The sequence below is a fragment of the Nerophis lumbriciformis genome, linkage group LG02 (genome assembly GCF_033978685.3).
Source record: "Nerophis lumbriciformis linkage group LG02, RoL_Nlum_v2.1, whole genome shotgun sequence".
Taxonomy (NCBI): Eukaryota; Metazoa; Chordata; class Actinopteri; order Syngnathiformes; family Syngnathidae; genus Nerophis; species Nerophis lumbriciformis.
In genome coordinates, this window is record NC_084549.2 from 5,340,001 (window position 1) to 5,349,303 (window position 9,303).

Genomic DNA, 9,303 nt, shown 5'->3' on the forward strand with positions numbered 1-9,303 from the left:
TACTAGAAACAACACTAGTGCGCGCTAGAATCAAGACTAACTAGTGTGTACTAGAAAAAAGACTAAATAGTGCATACTACAACAAGACTAACAAGAGTGTACTAGAAACAACACTAGTGCGCTCTAGAATCAAGACTAACTAGTGTGTACTAGAAACAAGATTAACTAGTGTGTACTATAAACAACACACGTGTGTACTACAAACAAGACTAACTAGTACACACTAGAAACAAGACTAACTAGTGCACACTAGAAACAACCCTAACTAGTGTGTACTAGAAACAACACAAGTGTGTACTAGAAAAATACTAACTAGTGCATACTACAAACAAGACTAACTAGAGTGTACTAGAAACAACACTAGTGCGCCCTAGAATCAAGACTAACTAGTGTGTACTAGACACAAGACTAACTAGTGTGTACTAGAAACAACACAAGTGTGTACTAGAAACAAGTCTAACTAGTGCACACTAGAAACAAGACTAAGTAGTGCGCACTAGAAACAACCCTAACTAGTGTGTACTAGAAACAACACAAGTGTGTACTAGAAAAATACTAACTAGTGTGAACTAGAAACAAGCCTAACTGGTGTGTATTAGAAACAACTCTACCTAGTGTGTACTAGAAACAACACAACTGTGTACTAGAAAAATACTAACTAGTGCGCACTAGAAACAACCCTAACTAGTGTGTACTAGAAACAACACAAGTGTGTACTAGAAAAATACTAACTAGTGCATACTACAAACAAGACTAACTAGAGTGTACTAGAAACAACACTAGTACGCCCTAGAATCAAGACTAACTAGTGTATACTAGAAACAACACAAGTGTGTACTAGAAAAAAAGACTAAATAGTGCATACTACAACAAGACTAACAAGAGTGTACTAGAAACAACACTAGTGCTCCCTAGAAACAAGACTAACTAGTGTGTACTAGAAACAAGACTAACTAGTGTGTACTAGAAACAACACACGTGTGTCCTACAAACAAGACTAACTAGTGCACACTAGAAACAAGGCTAACTAGTGCGCACTAGAAACAACCCTAACTAGTGTGCACTAGAAACAACACAAGTGTGTACTAGAAAAATACTAACTAGTGTGAACTAGAAACAAGCCTAACTGGTGTGTACTAGAAACAACCCTACCTAGTGTGTACTAGAAAAGAGACTAACTAGTGCATACTACAAACAAGACTAACTGGAGTGTACTAGAAACAACACTAGTGCGCCCTAGAATCAAGACTAACTAGTGTGTACTAGAAACAAGTCTAACTAGAGTGTACTAGAAACAACACTAGTGCGCCCTAGAAAGAAGACTAAGTGGTGCGTACTAGAAACAAAGACTAGTGTGTACTAATAACAAGCCTAACTAGATTAAGAGGGTCTAGTTGCTGATTGGTCCCAAGAGTGGATCAGTGGTTTTGTGTTGAATTGAAGTGTGTGAGATGACCACCAGGGGGCGACCATGGGCAATGTGACGTCATGTGACGTCATGTGATGTCATGTGACTTGTACGAGTCTCACTTTTCTACTTGTCCTTTTCAAGTTAAGTCAGAAGATTTGACTCGACGCTAAAAGTGTTGCGTCATCAATGATGTGGAGTGTTTGTGCAGGTGGAGGAGAGCAAAGAAGATAAGGTTATTATTATTATTATTATTATTATTATTATTAATACAAAATCATTAGAGTGGCTTTTTTTTCCTGAATGTAGCGAAAAGCTAATGCTAGTTATGCTAACGTTGTGTCCGCTAGCGTTTCAACAATATCAACATTTTGTTCAAACAACTTTGCAGTTTGAAACGTTTTATTTGCACATATTTACTGACTGTGTTGTTGTACATTGTTGTCGAGATATATTTCCAGTACATGATGCACAATCTATATTAGCTTTGTTTTCGGCACTGATCTTCTTATTAAAGTATATCAATATTCTTCTTAAAGGGGAACTGCGCTTTTTTTATTGAATCATTCACAATCAGACAAACACACAAATGTGCTTTTGTTTTAGCATTCTAAAAACAAAAGAACGACTTGCAAGATCAAACTAATGGAAGTCAACATTGTAGCCTTTAAAGCTTCTCATAGCAACCTACTTCCTGTTTCGCATAGCAACCTACTTCCTGTTTCTCATAGCAACCTACTTCCTGTTTCGCACAGCAACCTACTTCCTGTTTCTCATTGTAACTTACTTCCTGTTTCTCATTGTAACCTACTTCCTGTTTCTCACTGTAACTTACTTCCTGTTTCTCATTGTAATTGACTTCCTGTTTCTCATTGTAACTTACTTCCTGTTTCTCATTGTAACTTACTTCCTGTTTCTCATTGTAATTGACTTCCTGTTTCTCATTGTAATTGACTTCCTGTTTCTCATTGTAACTTACTTCCTGTTTCTCATTGTAATTTACTTCTTGTTTCTCATAGCAACCTACTTCCTGTTTCTCATTGTAACTTACTTCCTGTTTCTCATTGTAACTTACTTCCTGTTTCTCATTGTAATTTACTTCTTGTTTCTCATAGCAACCTACTTCCTGTTTCTCATTGTAACTTACTTCCTGTTTATCATTGTAACTTATTTCCTGTTTCTCATTGTAACATACTTCCTGTTTCTCATTGTAATTTACTTCTTGTTTCTCATAGCAACCTACTTCCTGTTTCTCATTGTAACTTACTTCCTGTTTCTCATTGTAACTTACTTCCTGTTTCTCATTGTAACTTACTTCCTGTTTCTCATAGCAACCTACTTCCTGTTTCTCATAGCAGCCTACTTCCTGTTTCTCATTGTAACTTACTTCTTGTTTCTCATTGTAACTTACTTCCTGTTACTCATAGCAACCTACTTCCTGTTTCTCATTGTAATTTACTTCCTGTTTCTCATTGTAACTTACATCCTGTTTCTCATTGTAATTTACTTCCTGTTTCTCATTGTAACCTACTTCTTGTTTCTCATTGTAACTTACTTCCTGTTTCTCATAGCAACCTACTTCTTGTTTCTCATAGCAATCTACTTCCTGTTTCTCATTGTAACTTACTTCCTGTTTCTCATTGTAACTTACTTCCTGTTTCTCAAAGCAACCTACTTCCTGTTTCTCATTGTAACTTACTTCCTGTTTCTCATTGTAGCTTACTTCCTGTTTCTCATTGTAACTTACTTCCTGTTTCTCATTGTAATTTACTTCTTGTTTCTCATAGCAACCTACTTCCTGTTTCTCATTGTAACCTACTTCTTGTTTCTCATTGTAACTTACTTCATGTTTGTCATTGTAACTTATTCCCTGTTTCTCATTGTAGCTTACTTCCTGTTTCTCATTGTAACTTATTTCCTGTTTCTCATTGTAACTTACTTCCTGTTTCTCATTGTAATTTACTTCTTGTTTCTCATAGCAACCTACTTCCTGTTTCTCATTGTAACCTACTTCTTGTTTCTCATTGTAGCTTTCTTCCTGTTTCTCATTGTAACTTACTTCCTGTTTCTCATTGTAACTTACTTCCTGTTTCTCATTGTAACTTATTCCTGTTTCTCATTGTAACTTATTTCCTGTTTCTCATTGTAACTTACTTCCTGTTTCTCATTGTAACTTACTTCCTGTTTCTCATTGTAACTTACTTCCTGTTTCTCATTGTAATTTACTTCTTGTTTCTGATAGCAACCTACTTCCTGTTTCTCATTGTAACTTACTTCCTGTTTCTCATTGTAACTTACTTCCTGTTTCTCATAGCAACCTACTTCCTGTTTCTCATTGTAACTTACTTCCTGTTTCTCATTGTAACTTATTTACTGTTTTTCATTGTAACTTACTTCCTGTTTCTCATTGTAACTTACTTCCTGTTTCTCATTGTAACTTACTTCCTGTTTGTCATTGTAACTTACTTCCTGTTTCTCATAACAACCTACTTCCTGTTTCTCATTGTAACTTATTTCCTGTTTCTCTTTGTAACTTACTTCCTGTTTCTCATTGTAACTTACTTCCTGTTTCTCATAGCAACCTACTTCCTGTTTCTCATTGTAACTTATTTCCTGTTTCTCATTGTAACTTACTTCCTGTTTCTCATAGCAACCTACTTCCTGTTTCTCATTGTAACTTACTTCCTGTTTCTCATTGTAACTTACTTCCTGTTTCTCATTGTAACTTACTTCCTGTTTCTCATTGTAATTTGCTTCTTGTTTCTCATAGCAACCTACTTCCTGTTTCTAATTGTAACTTACTTCCTGCTTCTCATTGTAACTTACTTCCTGTTTCTCATAGCAACCTACTTCCTGTTTCTCATTGTAACTTACTTCCTGTTTCTCATTGTAACTTATTTCCTGTTTCTCATTGTAACTTACTTCATGTTTATCTTTGTAACTTACTTCCTGTTTCTCATTGTAACCTACTTCCTGTTTCTCATAGCAACCTACTTCCTGTTTCTCATTGTAACTTACTTCCTGTTTCTCTTTGTAACTTACTTCCTGTTTCTCATTGTAAGTTACTTCCTGTTTCTCTTTGTAACTTACTTCATGTTTCTCTTTGTAACTTACTTCCTGTTTCTCATTGTAACTTACTTCCTGTTTCTCATTGTAACTTACTTCCTGTTTCTCATAGCAACCTACTTCCTGTTTCTCATTGTAACTTACTTCCTGTTTCTCATTGTAACTTACTTCCTGTTTCTCATTGTAACTTACTTCCTGTTTCTCATAGCAACCTACTTCCTGTTTCTCATTGTAACTTACTTCCTGTTTAATTCTGTCTCTGTTTAATTCCTTGCTTCTTGTCTTGTTTAATAGATGTCATCAGTGTTTGAACCTGACACCCTGTTTTAGACCACTTGATCTGCCGCTTCTCTTTTCTGCTCTGCCCTCCTCTCCCGCGTGGAGAGGTTCTCAGGTGGCTATGGATCAGTTTTCCCCGGATGAGGGGCTAGCTGTTCCAAGCCTGGACCGGGGGTGGACCACCCCCCTGTGTATCAGTAGTCTAGTCTCCATTCAAGATGATCCCCTGCAGACCTCCCTAGGGACTGGACTATCACATTAAGAACCGTACCCACTCTTTTTTGTTTAATTCTTATTCATAAATAAACGTAAATAAAAGTCTGCTTCCGGGTCCTCTATTTCGCCCATAAAATCCAAATTAAAAACATTCAAAAAGCACCAACAAGTATTAACAAGTACTAGTCTCCAGCACCCCCCGCAACTCCAAAAAAGGGACAAGCGGTAGGAAATGGATGGATGGATAGTGATATTGTTATTATAAGCGCTAACGCAGACCAACTATGTTGACATCGCCGAGTGGTCTGCTGCTTCCTCGCTTCCTTGCTCCCTGGAAGTTTATTCCAGATCATCAATAACGCCTCTCACCCGTATAGCTGAAGACTTAAAATATAATCTGACGAGTTGGGACACTTTGACAGCCAATTTAGACCCAGTGATGGCAAAAGCAACACAAAAAGCAATTGGTTGCACCACCCCCTGGTGAGGATGATGAGTCATTCTTCATCTAAATGGGAATATATGAACATCCTAGCACTCTAATGACAGCAGACATTGTACAGTAAGTGATGGTTTATTATGTCTGTTGTCTGTCATGAAGTCTGCAGTGAGTAATAATCAGTCATGTTTTGTTTTTTTTTAAAAGGCAAATGTGATGCGTTTTTTACGGAGCCCCTAAAGGGACATGGGGGAAAAAACATTTATAATAGTTTTTTTGTTTTGTTTTTTTCAGACATGTATCACATGTGCATAAGAAACTTTTTATAAAAAAAACAAAAAATTATAATTATATATTTTTTGATAGACATGTATCTACGTTTTTTTACAGAGCCCCTAAAGGGACATAGAGGGAAAAAAAATGTTTATCATTTTTTATTTTTTATTTTTTTTAGACATGTATCTCGTGCGCACAAAAAACTTTTTATTAAAAAAAACAAAAAATTATAATTATATATTTTTTTTTTAGACATGTATCTCCATTTTTTACGGAGCCCCTAAAGGGACATAGAGGGAAAAAAATGTTTGTCATTTTTTTTTTTTTTTTTTTTTTTAGACATGTATCTCCATTTTTTACGGAGCCCCTAAAGGGACATAGAGGGAAAAAAATGTTTGTCATTTTTTTTTTTTTTTTTTTTTTTAGACATGTATCTCCATTTTTTACGGAGCCCCTAAAGGGAAATAGAGGGGAAAAATGTTTGTCATTTTTTTTTTTTTTTTTTTTTTTTTTTTTTTTTTTTTTTTTAGACAAGTATCTCGTGCGCACGAGAAACTTTTTATAAAGTTATAAAAATAAAAATTGTATAATTTTTTATTTCTCATTTTTTTTGTTAGACATGTATCGTGCGCAGGACAAACTTTCTCCTGCGCACGATATAGTTTCTCGTGCGCACGAGATACATACATGTCTTAAAAAAAAAAAAATAATAATGACATTTTTTATTTATTTTTTTATAACTTTTAAAAAGTTTCTCGTGCGCGAGAAACTTGAGATACATGTCTAAATTTTTTTTTTTTTTTTTAAATTTCCCCCATGTCCCTTTAGGGGCTCCGTAGTTTTTTTTTAATTAATGCACCGCGTATGTTTAAAATGATCGGAATTTGAAAATATTAATTGTTATTATAAATGTTACTACCTTACATACAAACTTACATAATGTATATAATGAAGGTGTTTGGATGTTTTTAGAGCGCTTTATCGGCGGAATAAAGCAGCTCCCTTAGGCTACATTCTAAGCTGACTCTTGCTAGCATTTATTTACTATTTAAAATGCATTAAAAACAAATAAAAAAAACACATGTGCTTTTGTTTGACGTAATAATTGTGAATGATTGACAGCTTTTCTCCAGAAAAGTGCAGTTCCCCTTTCAGGGGCTATATAAATACATGTTGGTTGATTGATTGATTGATTACAATTAGAATATTAATTATTTAACGAACATCACTGCAGAAGTTGAAATAATACACAAAGTAACAACAAAGTGAAGCAAGTTTCACACACTCTGAAAAGTATTTGACTTGAGAATAATGCACATGAGGCCAGCACCTTATTTGGGAGCGATGGACTTATGACTCTTTGACACACACACACACACACACACACACAATAGGTCCGATGCTGTAAGTCGGTATGAACAAAGATGTTGTGTAGTTTGTGCGTGCGGGACGTGATGATCACGGAATTGTGTTGAGTGCGATTGTTGGACACAGACGGGATGTTACATAATTATTACTCAATCTTGTTACTGGACAGACAAATCCTAAATATGGACAAGAAAGGACTTCCTGTCTTTCATTTTTCGTATTTACGGATATTTTTTTATTGGTTGACTTATTCCTCGCTGACATAACACCGTCCCCTTTGACCTTTCACCCATTTGGAAATGTGAAATTGAGTTTTTTTATGAAGTTTTTATTCACGTGTGTGTACGCGTGTTTGCATGTGTGTATATTTGTGTATACGTGTGTGTGTGTGTGTGTGTGTATTTGCGAAGTTTATAATCACTGATACAATAACTACAGCATCTTTTTTGGAACAAAAGCACTTTTGATGTCATCTTTATATTTATTATAAATTTATGTCACATGAAAACAATAAAAAAAATAAAGATCATCTTTCAACAGAAAAATATTTCAAACACTGTAGTAAAAGAAAATCATATTTGCAATCTTCAGTTTAGTTATTTTCCCTTTCAAACTTCAGTATGGACTTTGTCACCATCTAGCGGACAGAAAGTGTCACTACAAGGATGACGATGTCTTCATCTTCCGTCGGTGATAAAAGTTAGGAAAATAAAAGCACTCTTAACAGACAAGAGGACGATTGAAGTGAGTAAACTGGACTAAATTGATAATTTATAAACAATAAAAAAATTAAGCTCATCTTTCAACTACTGTAGTAAAAGGAAACAATCATATTTGCAATCTTCGGTTTAGTTATTTTTCCCTTAAAACTTCAGTATGGTCCTGTTGACGTCCACGCTACACTGTGTCGCCATCTAGCGGACAAAAAGTGTCACTACAAGGATGACGACGTCTTCATCTTCCGTCGGAGATGAAAGTTAGGAAAATAAAAGCCCTCTAACAGACATGAGGACATGAAGGACATTGGACATGGGAGGAGTTCGGGGAGGCCATGGAAAAAGACTTCCGGATGGCTTCGAAGCAATTCTGGACCACCATCCGCCGCCTCAGGAAGGGGAAGCAGTGCAGTGTCAACACCGTGTATGGGGATGGTGCTCTGCTGACCTCGACTGTTGTGGATCGGTGGGGAGAATACTTCGAAGACCTCCTCAAACCTACCAGCACGTCTTCCTATGAGGAAGCAGGGCCTGGGGAATCTGTGGTGGGCTCTCCTATTTCTGGGGCTGAGGTTGCCGAGGTAGTTAAAAAGCTCCTCGGTGGCAAGGCCCCGGGGGTGGATGAGATCCGCCCGAAGTTCTTTAAGGCTCTGGATGTTGTGGGGCTGTCTTGGTTGACAAGACTCTGCAACATCGCGTGGACATCCGGGGCGGTGCCTCTGGATTGGCAGACCGGGGTGGTGGTTCCTCTCTTTAAGAAGGGGAACCGGAGGGTGTGTTCCAACTATCGTGGGATCACACTCCTCAGCCTTCCCGGTAAGGTCTATTCAGGTGTACTGGAGAGGAGGCTCCACCGGATAGTCGAACCTCGGATTCAGGAGGAACAGTGTGGTTTTCGTCCTGGTCGTGGAACTGTGGACCAACTCTATACTCCTTGAGGGTGCATGGGAGTTTGCCCAACCAGTCTACATGTGCTTTGTGGACTTGGAGAAGGCATTCGACCGTGTACCCCGGGAAGTCCTGTGGGGAGTGCTCAGAGAGTATGGGGTAACAGACTGTCTTATTATGGCAGTTCGCTCCCTGTATGATCAGTGTCAGAGCTTGGTCCGCATTGCCGGCAGTAAGTCGGACACGTTTCCAGTGATGGTTGGACTCCGCCAAGGCTGCCCTTTGTCACCGATTCTGTTCATAACCTTTATGGACAGAATTTCTAGGCGCAGTCAGGGCGTTGAGGGTATCTGGTTTGGTGGCTGCAGGATTAGGTCTCTGCTATTTGCAGATGATGTGGTCCTGATGGCTTCCTCTGGCCAAGATCTTCAGCTCTCACTGGATCGGTTCGCAGCCGAGTGTGAAGCGACTGGGATGGGAATCAGCACCTCCAAGTCCGAGTCTATGGTTCTCTCCCGGAAAAGGGTGGAGTGCCATCTCCGGGTTGGGGAGGAGATCTTGCCCCAAGTGGAGGAGTTCAAGTACCTCGGAGTCTTGTTCACGAGTGGGGGAAGAGTGGATCGTGAGATCGACAGGCGGATCGGTGC